We start from the raw sequence: 15,071 nt of genomic DNA, 5'->3' as shown, positions 1-15,071 counted from the left end.
ATTGGATATTAGGAAAAGTCTGTTCACCAGAAGGGTTGTCAAGCATTGGAATGGGCTGCCCAGGGATGTGGTTGAGTCACCATCCCTGGAGGTATTTAAAAGATGTGTAAATGTGGCACTCGGGGACATGGTTTAGTGGTGAGCTTGGCAGCGCTGGGTTAGTGGTTGGACTCGATGATCTTACAGGTCTTTTTCAGCCTAAATGATTCCATGATTCTGCATTCTACACGCGCACAGAAGGCTGTTCACATGTGCGTGTGCATGTGCACACATAAAAACTCACTGGTGCTTTTGATGACCCCCAGCCCTGGCCTCCCCTGTACCTTCCAAGGAATACACATTTGATTCAGCTGGGGAAGAGTCAAAGCACCATGTGATGAATGGGGCTGCCTGCACGGGAAGAAAGGACAGAGCCAGACAGTGGGCTGCCTTTCATTGCCATCGGTGTTACGGGATCTTTGCTTCGGGCATGGCACAGGCACACAGAAGAGCCTTCATGCTGCTTAACGGGGCACCTGGCTTAGGCACCGAATTCAGCATTTGGTTCCCCTGTGGCTCTTTGTACAGTCTTTGGAGAATCCTGTCTCTCCCCATTAAGCCATTCAAAGCACCTTAATTAGAGCTTTGCCCTGAATCCGAGATTTCTGAGCAGCTGTGGGGCCAGCTGCACATGTTCTGTGAAGGCAGAGAGGAAGACTGTGAGAGCTGGGAAGGCAGCTTATGGCAGCAGGACCGTGAGTGCCCTGATTTATAACTATGACTCTCTTTCTTGCCACTGATGATGGATATAGCCTAAAGTGAGCCCTCTCTCACTCAGGGGGGCTGTAGTATCCGTATCCCACTTGAGCAATTCCTTCTCCAATGTATCTGCTGTCTAAATCTGTTCCCCGTAGGGAAGGCTGTGCCTCTTTGCAGTTCTAGGCAGAAATTTCCACCTTCAAGACACTGAAATGAGAGGTGAGCGACTGGGAGGAGGCCGCCTGCCTGCGCCCAGGGGAGCGCTGGACTCACCGTCCTTACAGATGTGCTCATGGTGCTTCGGGGCATGTGAGAAACTGCTGCTACCCAGAAGCTACAGAGCAGCCCTTGGCCATCCTGTATGCCTTATCCCAGCACCCTGTCCCCATCCCAGCAACATCTGCCGGCAGAGAGGTCCCCTCTCCAATGACACGCAGGGCAGCAACATCAGCCAATGCTGATGAGGTCCTTTGAATTCCCAAGTCGTGTTTCTAAGCTGTCCTTCCCCTGCTTGCTGTGCACCTCTGCGGGCTCCAGCTGCGTGACTCCTGTGCTGTCTGCAAACCATGGGAGGAGAGGAGGGGTCCACTGCAGCCAGCACCCCTGAGCCCTCCCATGCACCGTGCAACAGGAGATGCTCCACAGAGCGGAGCCTTTCCCTGCCCATGGGTGCTGTGAAGCTCTGTAGCCCCCACCGCTCCCCTCACTCCAGCGATGCACTGACACCTCTGTGTCCTTTCCTTGCTGACAGCTGTTTTGGAAGGGTCACATCCCAGCCGGTGTGAGATGTCTCCGTGTCCCTGCTCGCTGGGCCTTGGCAAGAGCCAGGAAGGCAGGAAGCCTCGAGGCTCTGGTGCCGCAGCCACCTGCCATCGCTCGGGCTGCCTGTTACCCTGTCAGCTTGTGACGGCTTAGGAAATAACAAAACTGATTTTGGTTGTGATTCAGCTGCCTGGATTAAAAAAAAAAAAAAAAAAAAAAAAAAAAGGGGGGGAAAAATAAAGAGATTTGTTAGCTAGAGTAAAGAGGGATTAAGCCAGGCTCTCTGGGAGCAGCGTGCTGACTGTTGGTGTGGAAGTTTCCCCATTGCCTTGTGTTGGTGTTAGCAGCTGGGTCTGTGGGGAACCTCTCACTCTGAGCTCTGGTATCAGGGCAGTTATTAGCAATAGTGGATATTCAAAAGCACTGCAAAAGGGGAAACCCACAGGTGTCCTTGGCCCAGAGCAGCCAGCCTGTGTGACCTGTGGAGCTGCACGGGGACATTCCTGTGGCACAGTGGAGGGCAGCAGGCAGGGGCCCTAGGTCTCCAAGTAGCCTGTGCTGCAGGGTTTGAGGAGGCAAGGGAGCACCTACACCAGTTCATGAACTCCACAGGTCCAGAAGAAGCTCCAGAAAAGTCCTCCTCAAGTCCAACATCCATGAGGGCTGTGGAGAAGCGCTCTCCTCCTAAGCAGCTTTACTCTCCCAAGCCCAGAAATCAGGCCTGTTTCTTACCTTACCCAGTTTTTCATGGGTGTCTTCTCCTTGGCCTCTACCTCTAGCCATGTACTACTGAAACTGCGGCAGCTGCTCTTACCCCAGGCTCTACTCTGACAGCCAGAGCAGCAAAGCTGTCAGTGTCCAGTTGCGAGGCACCAAAGGCATCAGTGTAAGCTGCATTCTGATTGCTGGGCTTGTGCTGCAGAAAGCAAGCTTATCCTTGGGGGACTCCTAGGAGACAAGAAAAAACATCAAAAGATTCGGGAATCCTGGGGTAGCAGGAGAACTGGGGATGTTTTAGCAGTTGGTGCTACTAGCAGGAACTTTCTGCTACGTTACACGATTGCGCCCTGTGGAAATGATCCCTGCACATACCCGGCTGAGCACGTGCATGGGATACCTCCACGGGGTTCCAAGCACTGAGTTCTTCCCACGTTACAATGGTGTATTGAAGCTGCTGGAGTGCGTTCACCTCAGAGCGCGTACCTCCCAGTGTCTACAGCAGTGAGGTTTCTTGCTTTCATGCCCACGTTGCCACCTTTCCCCCCTGTAGGAGGAGCCTGTAGCTTGGCTGGTTGTCTTCTAACTCAGGCATCCGTAGCTTTGTGCTTTGTGCTGCAAGAGCACCATCATTTACATCAGAATTTTTAACTGGGTTTTTTTTTCCCCCTGTCCTGGAGGTTCTTGCAGACAGGATGGGTGCGAGGGACTTTGTCCTGCCAGGCAGCTATATAAAGCACTCGGTGATTCAGCATTTACTGCGCCCTACACAGATTCCGCTCTTATCATACCAACAGGAATGTGGGGCTAGAAGGGATCTCCTAGTCATCGTCATGTTCCCCAGCCATGACAAGCACTGGGTCATAAAGTCCCTCTTGTTAATTCATCACAGTCCATCTTAAGAGTCATCAGGAATTTTCTTGGCAGGTTATTCCAGAACCTCACTCACAGAAGGAAACTTGTTTCTGATTTGCAGCCCACATTTTTTCTTAGCCTATTTTTATCAACTTGTTCTCATGCCAATGCTGTCTTCTAGTTAGTAGCTGTTCTTCCTTTTCCTTCTCTAACCTGCTCTCTTAACATGCCGAGGAAGAACGTGGCCTTTCTTCCCAGGATCCCTGGTCTACTCAGAGAAGAGTCTATTTTTAGCTCCCTGCAGCAGCTCCTACCTGCCCCTCCGCCAGCCTGCAGGGAGGCGGGCGGGCGAGCTGGGTCCCATCGCTGCCAGGTCGTGCTCTTGCCATGGGAGGGGGGCTGCCCCCGCCGCCCCCTGCCTCCAGCTGTACAGGAGGCTGGGACAAGTTCAGCACGATGCTAGAACGGGATCGCACTCACCTTTGGAAAAGGGCACAAGAAGAAACACTCGGTGGTTCAGGCATCAGGAGCAGGCCAGGTGGGTCAGCGGGAGCTTGGCATTTTCTCTGCAAGTCTGCAACGGACATGGGGCTCCCAGCACCCATCAGACGCCAGGTTTGCCAGCAGTATTTTAATATACTCACAGAGTAAGGCCTGTCTGTCTGTGTTTCCTCCCAGTGCACCTCCTGCAAGTGATGAGAGGTGCATCTGTGCCTGGTAGGCGCAGGATCCCTGAAAAGCTTTTGCTTCTTGGGGCTTCCCATGGCTTAGGCAGTCCGTAAGGACCTGAGTTCCTTAGAAAGCCCCTGGTACCTCTGAAGGCGCCCATAGGAAGGGAAAATGAAGGCACACCCTGCGCAGTGTCCTGATGACGTGATCCAAAACAGGAATGGCATGGATGTTTTATTGGCCAAGGTGAATATAACGAGCAGGGCACCTTTCTGGAGTTGTGCGCTGGTTTCCAGGCAATTACGTCTCGTATCTAACCCAAATGAGTTGGGCGGTATTTCAAGCCAAAGAGAACTGCAAGAATAATATCAGCTGATGCAATCGCACCTTGAATTTACAGCAGTGCTAGGCAGATCCATGAACAGTGGGATACTCTGTACATGATTACAGCAAATTCAAGCCCTTGTTTGAAAGCAGCTGGGTTTTGGTTGGCTTTTTTTTTTTTTTTTTGACAGTCCCCCAAATACAGGTGCTGGATAAAGACTTCCTATCCTCTGTCCGGTGAATCTTTCATTCAATGGTGGATTACGCTTTTGCAAATATTGGGTCATTTACTCACTATTACAGCCTTTTTCATACCCATAGCAAAACCACATTTAGTGCTTTTCTGCTTCTGCAAATCCAGTCTTCACAACTCTTTTATGGTGAGGTCTTTTTCCTAGTTCTAACACCTGATACCAGCATGCTGCAGTCCATGGGGGAGGCCGGCTCTCCAGTTCCTGGAAGCCCAGCATTACTGGGTACCCGCTGCGCCACAGTAGGACACCTTTTGGGGTAAATTCCACCCTCTGATGGAAAAAAGCTCTCAGCCCCCACTGCCTTCAGCAACAGCTGCTTGAGGGCATCTGAATCTAGCCCTCAAATAAGCAGACAAGCCCAGCAACAAAGAGTACCTGAGGATGACGTGGGTCTAATTTACTCAAGAAGACTCAGGAGTCAAGAGCCTTGTCTCTTCTACTGACTGTTGTGCTCATCTCAGAGAGAGAAGAGACCATAGTTTTTCTCAGAGAGAAAACCCATGGTCTCTTTTCTGTCTGGCACCTGTCACTCAAGCAAACACAAGGCCACCTCTCTGAGATGCATTAAGGCTTCTTCACTCTATGGTTGCAAAAAAGGCTTTGGGTGCTTCACCAGGAAAGCCTGAGAGACAGGCTGACCCATCAAAGAGCAGGAAAACGAGAGCTGATGCTCCCAGCTGGGCCCTGGTTCACTTCCTGGGCCAGTGAGTCTTGGACCTCAGTGAGAATCTCAGACAGCCTCTGGAAAAAGTGAGTGAGAGGCCAGGGGAGGTGGGGAAGGAATGCAGGCAATGAACTGGGCTATCGATAGTGGCCACCAATGTTTTTGCTGTTGAATAAGCAGTAGTTGCTGTATGCAGATGGTTTGTTCCCAACAGCTGGTTTTAGTGAGTCAATATTTCTGCGCCTGTCCATGCATATATTTGTGTCCCTACACAAAGGGGAAAGATCCCACTTTCTCAGGATCACCCCACCGTCCGAAATAATTGGAATTTGACAATCATAGATTAGAAAGAGCCAAAAACCGTGCTCCCCATCAGCAATCCAAGCATCTGCTGGAGCAAGTATGAGGTTTCTACCACTAAACAAAGATTTTTCTAGATGATGACAGCATTAGAAACAACTCTGCAAGCATGTGAGTTACATCTGTTAAGGTGCTTAAATAAAAAAGTCCTCTTGCAGCCTTCTTCTGGGAAAAAATAAGTGCCCTGCCACACAATCAGACCCCAAGCTGCAGGGGGGCTGCAGCCCTACAAGGAGAGATGACGCCTCTATGCTGGACACAGCAGGCGCCTATTTATTTCGCAGAACTGGGCCATCCTCCCCCTGATCCAGACAGCATCAATCTCGCAGCAGCAGTGGGAGGTAAGGTGGGGTTTCTGCCAGCCACCTACCTGCCGGTACAGCTGGAAATCTAGGAACAATATCGTGTCAAACATTATTCATCGGGTTTCGAGACCGGTGCCAAGCCCTGTGCAGCTAACAGCTGAGCAACCGAGATTTTTGTCTCTCCTTTTACAGGATTGTTATAAAATAATTTCCCTCTGTGACCAGTTAGGGTGTTCTAATGCACAGTCATAAATGAGACATTGACTTCTAAAGATCTTCCTACCCTTAGGGTGGCAGATGAAAGAATAGGTCACAGCTTTGTTCTGCCGCAACATGCCTGGAAGTGTTGAGAGACATGCTTTCATTACAGGGAAATTTCCACTGTCTCATTGGTTTTTGCAAGTTTGCAACCTACCTGTAGAGTATAAAAGAAACGCAGGGCTGGCCAAGACAGATACAAGGCATCGATTTGCTTATGCCATTTAGGCAGCAATAGCTGTCCTACTGTTGGAAAGAGCGTGTTGACTTCCACCTCTAACACAAACCTTGTGGCGTTTTTTCAGTGACTTGGCAAGCATGTCCAAGCCCAGGGTAACATAAATTCATTTGATAAACCTGAATATCATATTTGCAAAATAAAGTGATCAGCATAAGGGAAGACCATGACACGGTGCTGTGAAGGATGTTGCTCAATTTCAGCTGCCAAGCAGATTGTTCCTCTAAGACTGCCTATGACTGAAGTCCCCAGTATAATACCACTATTTTAAAGACTCTGCAGTAACCCATGGAATAAATAAATAAAAGTTCAGGGGGTGTTCCAGATAATAAGGAGCTTGTCCTGCAGCAAAAAGGTCTCCAATGAAGAGTAAAATGTTAGATGTCCAGAGTATGCAGCAATTAGCAGATTTTGATAATTGGTGAGAACAGAAATGATCAAAACAGAAGTGAGAGAAAGTGAAATGCTTTATGATTGCATTACCTAACAGTTAACGTCCCTATGTCTTGGGATGCATAATATACCCTGCATATTCAGGCTGCACAGCATTTCCCATAAAAATACCTTGGACTCACTTGCTTATCATTTTCTTAAAGCTTAAGCATTATACCAAATTTTTCATGCTGAGTGTACTGGAAATTTAAAATGAAAGTGATTCAGGACATTTCCAAGAACAAGGCTAACAAAAATGCATTTGTCCTCATTTCAAGCATGTCTGTCTGGTTTTTGTCTGAGACACTTCATCTCCCTCACACCACACAAACTGGAAATCTAGCTTCTGTGGGTCTTGACAAAACCCATCCAAACCGGACCACACTTTATGACCTTAAAAAATCACAGGCCACACAGATCCGCCAAGGCTTCTTAGCATTTAATGGACAACAAGCTATCCCCAGATCATCCCTGGAAACTCCACGCTGGCTGAGTATGCTCCACATCCTTGCAGCTGCTAAAGCACCCACCTGCGAGTCACTGTGGTTCCCAGTGGGAGGGTGCACTGAGCTGCCAGCAAAGTGGGGCTTCGCTCATAAAGGTGATGACCACCGTGCTGGCAATGAAGCAGCGCGCCAGAAGAAGCGGTTGTGAAAGCCAGTTGTGGGAGGAAAGTGGTAGATCTGGTTGAAGAACCTGTTGTGACTGGGGCTGGAATAGCTGGGGGAGGAGGTGGTGGAGCAGGGAAAGATGGTGTGACCGGGGCAGAGGAGGGAAGATGGGAATCTTCATTTTCTGAATCAACAAAGAATAGGAATGAGGATAGAGAGAAGGATTAAATCGCCAAGGACTCGGGGTCTGGGAGCAGCTGTTGGGCAAAAAAATAAGACAAGGGAGCAGGGGAAAGAGCAGAGGTGAAAAGACCTGTGATGGCAGAACAAGTCAGGTGACTAGGAGTGGGAGTGGGACGGGGTGAGGTATGGCTGTGGCTTGAGGTGGGATGCAATTAGTGAAGGCAGGAGGTGAGGAGAGGAGAGACCCTGACTTGACAGTGGTGGGGCAGGGAGCAGAGGAGGTAGCAAAGGAGCTGTTTGTTTTTAAGGGTCTGGAAAAAATAGGACTGAAGAGAACACAGATGGAAACAAGCAAAAAAGCTCCTGGTGGCACATGCTGCTCTCCAGAGTTTGGGAGGGAACCCAGGCATCCTGAAATTCTCATCTCATCTGCTGCCAGCACATGGATTTGAAAGGCAAGGCTCTAACGCTGGCCAGCAGCACAGCGATCTCTGCCTGCTCCCACCCTTGCCTTCATTAGCTGGAGAGGGCATGGTCACCTGGGTTGCCTCTACCAGTCCCTGGAAGAGGTCCTTGTGGTGGATCTGTTACAAGATTGTTAATGAACCTCATGGATGTGCATATTGTGGCATCCTTGCTAGGTCAAGTTGGCTTTAAAACAAACCAGCCGGGATCCTAAAAAGCAGCACACTGTAGTCTGTGCCAAAAAGGCTCGGAAATCAAGCATTCAGAAGCATCCAGAAGGCTGGAATTAAAATAATTTGTGCAAACTTAATTTGGCTTAATTTTGGCGTGTATGACTTTGTGGAAAAGAGGCCTGGAAGGGACCTCAAGGAACCATCTGGGGACTCCAGTCCATCTCTTTTCCCCCAAGGCAGGGCCAATTATTCCTAGACCATTCTTGACAAATATTTCTCTAATCTTCTCTTGTGAGACAGATGTTAATGACATGTTTGCATACTCTTTCTTAATGGGATCCTGCCTCAGTGCATAAAATATAACAGGACCATGCTGTGGAAGAAACTGGGAACGCAGCTGGAGAAAGGACAGGCTCATGGTTCAGCTTGCAGGCTGCTGCCTTGGAGAACTGCCTCTGCTTCAGAGTTCTTGGCTGGTCATTTAAATCGGACTTCTCCCAGGTGGTCATTAATTGTGTTTTCTCTATTTTCTGGGTGCTCAGCTTGAAAATACTGCCTCTGATTTAATTGTCTATGCTCGGTGCCTTGTTTTGGTACAGCGTTAGGGCTTTAATTTTACCACCACCACCACCCAAACAGCCCAGCTCATGGTGCATTGGTTGCCATAGACTGGGAAATAAAACTGAAATTCTTACACACCATGCTCAGCACTGGCTGTCGTAAGTCACTCATCTCCCACTTCTCAGCTGACCCTTCCCTGTGTGCCCTGTCAGCCTTCGTCTCCTCACACCTTGCTTATTCTGCTGAAGGCACATGCACAAAACCTCACAGCCATGAATGATGATGCCCTGTTCCTGTATTTTGTTTGTGGACAGTTCCTCTATTTTATTAACTTCAGGTTTCTTCATAACCACCTCATCCTCAAAGGTATATGCATTCAGTGCAATTAATTACATCAGTAACATCTACAATCACCTTAGGGAAAAATCAGCAAAATGCCCAAGAACTGACAGCATACTGCTGTAGTGGATCACAGGATTGTGGGGGACAGAAGGGACCTCTGGAGATCATCTAGTCCAACCCCCCTTGCTCAAGGAGGATCAGCTAGAGCTGGTTACCCAGGACCGTGTCCAGCCAGGTTTTGTATTTTTTTAGAGATGGAGACTCCATAACCTCTCCAGCCAGCCTGCCCCAGTCTTTGGCCACCTCCACAGTAAAAAGTGTTTTATTGTGTTCAGGTGGAGTTCCGTGTGTTTTAAATTATGCTTATTGCTTGTCCTGGCAGTGTCTCCCTCTTCTTCATTCCCTCCCAGCAGGTATTTATATGCACTGACAAGATTCCTCCTGAGTCTTTTCTTCTCTAGGCTGAAGAGTCCCAGCTCTCTGTGTCCTCCCTTGTATGAGGGATGCTCTGGTCTCTTAATCGATTTTTGCAGCCCTTTGCAGGACTCGCTCCAGTAAGTCCATGTCTTTTGTGTACTGGGAAGCCAAGAACAGGGCACAGGGACTCCAGGTGTGGGCTCACCCACCACTCAGTAGTGGGGAAAGATCACTTCTCTTCACCTGCTGGTGATGCTTTTCCTAATGCAGCCCAGGATGTTGCTGGCTGTCTTTGCTTTGAGGGCACACTGCTGGCTCATGGCCAGCTTGTTGTCCACCAGACCCGCTCAGGTCCTCCTCTGCAGAGCCCCCAGCATGTACTAGTGCATGGGGTTATTCCTCCCCAGGTGCAGGACTTTGCATTTTGTTTTGTTGAATTTCATGCCATTCCTCCCTGCCCAATTCCCCAGCCTGTCCAGGTCGCTCTGGATGGCAGCACACCATCTGGTGTATCAGCTCCTCCCAGCTTTGTATCATCTGTGTATTTGCCAAAGGTGTACTCTGCCCCATCATCCAGATCACTAATGAAGATGTTAAACAGTGTAAGACCTAGTAACAAGGTATTACCACTAGTGACTGGCCTCTAGGCGGACTTTGTGCCACTGATCATGATGCCCTGGGTCCAGCCATTTAGCCATTTTTTGATCCACATTGCTGTCCACTTCTATAACCCATATTTTTTTCAGCTTGTCTGTGGGGATGTTATGGGAGATGGTGTCAAAAGCCAAGTCAAGGCAAAGAACATCTGCTGCCCTCCCCTCGTTCACCAAGCTTGCTTGTCAGGTTGGTTAAGCCCCATTTCCCCTTTGTAAATCCATGTGGACTACACTCAGCCACCTCCTTGCTCTTCATGCTTCTGGAAATTGTTCCACAATTTCTTGCTCCGTTGCCTTTTCCGGGATTGAGGTGAGACTAATGGGACTGAAGTTTCCCAGATCCTCCTCCTTGCCCTTCTTGATGACAGAAGTGACATTTGCTTTCTTCCAGGCTTCAAGAACCTCTCCTGATCACCATGATCTTTCAAAAAGTCACCTTGCAATGACATCGGCCAACCCCCTCAGTGCTTTGTGGCCCTTCACTCAGGAGCCTGGGATTGCTGAAGGACACTCACCGGTCTTCCTCCTGGGTCACCTACCCCTGTTTTTACCGTTGGTACATTTCCTTTTTATGTCAGAGTTTAGTCAGGAGCTCTTTGTTCACCCATACATGCCTCCTGCCACCATTGCTTAATTTTCTTCTTGCCAGGATGGACCACTCCTGAGCTTCAAGGAGATGATCCTTGATTATCAAACAGCTCCAGCCCTTTTCTAGTCCAGTGTCTTGTTCCTGATTGTGGGCAGGGCAAGGTGTTTCAGAGTGTTTTATAAACCTTCTCATACTTCCACATTTAAAGACTGATTTGAAGTCAGACAGCATGTTTCATAGCCTTTACAAAAAAAAAAATAAAAATAGGAGGTTTAGTACTACCTATTTCAGGGGTCGGTATTATCCAGGGACTTGCTCATCAGTGATATCCCGCACCAGTGACTTTCAGAGTCCAGTTAGAAATATAACTCTTCCTGTCACCTGGTGGGAGGCTTCTGACCCCAGAGCCCTCTTACTAGGCATGGCTTTTTAGGGTCCTTCCATAGGTTTGGAGAAAAGAGAGGCTCCTCTAGGCGAAGTTTAAGATCAGCCCCACCTGAGAAGCAGAATCATCTCCTGGAGAAGTCTCTCACCTTCCAGTGACTAGAAAATTAAGTACCTGACATATACAATATCTGCTGAATTTAAGAATACTACCTTCTACTGCTTTTGAAAGTGCCACCTTTCCTGTTAACTGCATTGTCCCTTGCTCCCAGGCTATGAGGCAAAGAGAATTTCCTTTTGAACTCAGAATGGCATCATCAGCTTGATATGGCTTAAATCCAGTCCAATTAAAAATAAATAAATGTAGCACTTCCCTGAAGTCAGATGTCCTGAAATGACTTCTTTACAAAAACACGTTGTTAGTCCTCCAGGCTTTTTCTGCTTGTAGGCTCTTTTCTTAGGGGACTTTTGGAGTGACTGCTGCTCCAATCACCCTAACCTTGTTTAAACTCAACCATTTCCTTTCCGTGTCCTTACATGCCTACTCATTGTTGCCCGCAGAGTTCAGCTTTGCTCTTGCTGCTGGCTTGCAGCCTCTGGTAGGGTCTGAGAGGAGTGAGTGCTCATCCAAGTCTTACAGAACAGCATGTGAGCAATAGCGGCCAGGCAAGATCGGGAGATAAGCTTTGCTGACCATTAGCAAAACAATGGACTGTATGCTCAGTGCTGTTAAATACACAAAATAAACAGGGAGGGGAAAAAAAATAGGTTGCTTGTAACAATCACAGTCACAAAATGTTCAGAAGGAAATGAGATTCTGGAAAAGATTTATTTTTTTTAAGTAATGCAATTGTTTCCATTGATTTCTAGGGCTTTTGGGTGCTTTCATGCTGCTGGTTTCTTGCCTTCAGCCACTTAGGTCTTGCTGCCTGATCCTGAGTCCTGTCTTGTAGAAAAGCTTTTGAATTACATCTCATAGGCTGAAGCAAAAGCAACATGGGTTGTTAGTCTGATTAAACTAGGAAGTGTACTCTGTTATGCACAGAGTAAAAGATTTTGCTATGTCAAGGAGTCCACAGGGAATCAGGGGAAACAGGCTTTTTTTTTTTTTTTTTTTTTTTTTCCTTCTTTATGGGAAGCACCCAGGACATGCATTTTAAAGATACAGCAGTGAGTCTTTTCTGTTCTGATTCCTGTACCTACTTTTAACCTTTGTGTTTGCAGAACTTCTAGCCTGTCCACATATTTGCTAAATTTTTATGTTTGATAATTCAGTTTCGACACCACATTTTCCCAGATGTTTCAGCGATTTGGGAGAAGGCTCTCCTTTTTAAAACAGCTGACTCTCCATCTCAGGGTGAGGACAGCTGTCAACACCAGATGTACAATGCAGCAACAATTAGTAACCATTTGCAAGCCAAAGATGAAGGAAGTGGTGTGCGATGGTGATTAGTGAGCAGCTAGGGACAGGGATCATTAAATCAGTTAGAGTGCTTGGCAAAATCTCAATGAACAAAATGAAAATAGTGTTACATTTTTGGCCACTTACTAATTAACTGTGCATGTTCTCCCAGGTTCTGAGTAGAATCACCACCTTTAATTCCGGGCTGCAAACTACAGACCCCCAGTTCACAGGTAAGAGGTACAACAACAGTGCAAGTTCACTCCTACGGCTGATGTATGTAGAATGACCAAGGTTTCATAGCTCTATTCAACCATTTTGCTATACATTGTATACTGCAGAGCAATTCCTGCTCTGTGCAGACACATGTGTATTAAACTCCCCCCAGTTTGCCCTGCGGGTATCAAGAATGACTCCAACACACTAAGCACTATCATCCCCTTTCTCCCCCAGGGACCTGGTTGTCCTGGGGAGACCGTACCTGTGCAGTTATTTTCAGCCAGGGTAAAAGCAGCTGTGACAGCAAGAGCTCTATGAGCATTTCATTGCAGCCAAGGATCGTAATTTCGGTCCGCAGGGAGCCCTTGCGGCGAGGACAGCATCCTGGGCAGGTCCCACCAGGCACATTGCTGCTTTCTTTGCTGCTTTGGTGATGCAGACGTCTTTCCCAACAGCCTCTTCTCCTTCTGTTGGCACCTTGCACCATATGCAATGCTTTCTTTCTGAAAACTATTTCAATAGGAACTAGCAAATCCTCCTCCTGCATTTGTGACAAGGCACAGTAAACCTCATCACCCTGGTGCAATGTCCCCCAGCTGTCTGAAGGAGGAAGTGGAGAAAAATCTCCTTTGTTGGCTGCTGTGCTAGGCTCCCTGTGCAACTTCTATGTCACTGGGATGGCTTGGAAACCCAGCCGGGGTCTCTTCCCCTGCCCATGCCTCTCCCATCTCTATCAAGACCCATCTAAAGAGTAGTCCTAATCCCCTGCCTCAAGTTAAGGCTTCCTAGCCCTACGAGATTTTCTTGAATGGACTGAAGGCCTCAGGGATCAGGCTGGTTTTAACTCTATTTTGAATGCATCCTCAACAGCCAGTTTGGAAGTTGATTGGGGAGGCAGGGAAATAGTGAGCATGGGACATTCATGGGCCCTTCCACCAATACTGTAGTACAGAGAAAGCCCCAGGAAACTCGAGGGAACAGGGTTGTGTTAAGAATGATCCATCTGCTCCTTGGTATCCCCTTTACAGAAACAGACAGACCTGCTGACAGCACAGGAAAATACAAATAGAAAGCAAACAGATGTCAGTCTTGTGCTGCTTGACTGAATCTAATGTGAGGGAGAAGATACACACAGGAGAGCCCAATAATTTTCTAGATTTTAACCCTTTCAGACTCCTGAGGAAATGAGCATTATTTTTGCTTTCCAGAAAACACATGTCTGAAACACTCGTCATAGGCTCATTAGACTGACAGAGCTTCTCTGGCTCTGGACACTGTAGTTTTCCAGGGTTATTTATGAAGAAGGTGTGGTCAGACAAATGCTGGAGCAAGGGAAACTGTCCAACTGCACAGGATGTTCTCCTGGCACAGTGGGAAACTTGATGCCTCTTTCAAGAGCCAGTGGATAAGACCAGCCTTAAACCTGTGCAGAACATCAGTGGGGAGGACTTCCACAGGACACATTTGCCTGCTTAGTGAGTCACTGACGTTGTCTGTGTGTTGCAATGTTGCCCTGAACCTGTATTCAGTGTCTCTGCTTGTTCGACTGCACCGCAAAATTGGGAAACGGAAGCTGCCCGTAGCTCCTGTTACATGAAACTGTTCGGATCACTTGGCTCTATTGGTTTTGGCAAACTCACCTGGAGTCTTGCGAGGCCTAGGTGCACCCACGCACATCCCAATCAGCAGAACATCAGCTGCTCTCTGAAGCAATTGTTGGTGATGACATATTTTGTGACAGGAAACCATTGCAAAACGCTGGGTTCTCAGGATTAAAACCTTCTGTCCTGCTCAGAAAAATAAATGCAACTGGTGAATGTTCTAAACATAGATTCTTTTGGATTCTGTTCTGCGGCAAAAATCAAAACCACTCTTCAGGATTTATTGTCTAATCATTAACGCCTGGGCAGTCAGTAAATTTGTTACTGTTACAATCTCTGATTTTCCACTGGAAAAAAAATATTACAGTTCAACCATAACCATTGAGTTTGCCCACAGCAATCAAACAAGAGGCAAACCATTACAATATCTCACTTAATTTTCCGTGGATTACTCCCTTGGCAATATTAAGGATCCAGATGCAAGACTGGTAGATCCATTAATATCGTTTAGATTCAGTGGCGCAACAAAGTTCAAAACAGCTTTGAGTGATTGCATCCTTATCAGGCCAGAGGAGGAAGCCCTCTCACCGTGGCTTCTGGTGGAATGACACAGGAAGAGCTGCAAGGTAAGCAAACAGAAAATCTTCCCACTGATCTGAGAAGGAAGCATTGGAGAAAAAAATGTATGAGTTCCCTGTGCAGGAACATGTCTACTCGTGCATGTTGGAGCAGACCTATTCAGCATCTGATCAAGAGGACTGGATGTGAAGGTTATATATATGAAATGTAAACAGACAAATGAGAACCCCTAAACAAACAAACAAACAAGCCTCCCCTCCTCTTCTGCTGAGCTCCTTAAAGCTTTGTTCTACCCAGAAATAGTACCAATTTT

The sequence above is a fragment of the Falco biarmicus genome, chromosome 5 (assembly GCF_023638135.1).
Source record: "Falco biarmicus isolate bFalBia1 chromosome 5, bFalBia1.pri, whole genome shotgun sequence".
NCBI lineage: Eukaryota > Metazoa > Chordata > Aves > Falconiformes > Falconidae > Falco > Falco biarmicus.
This window is presented reverse-complemented; position numbering follows the sequence as displayed.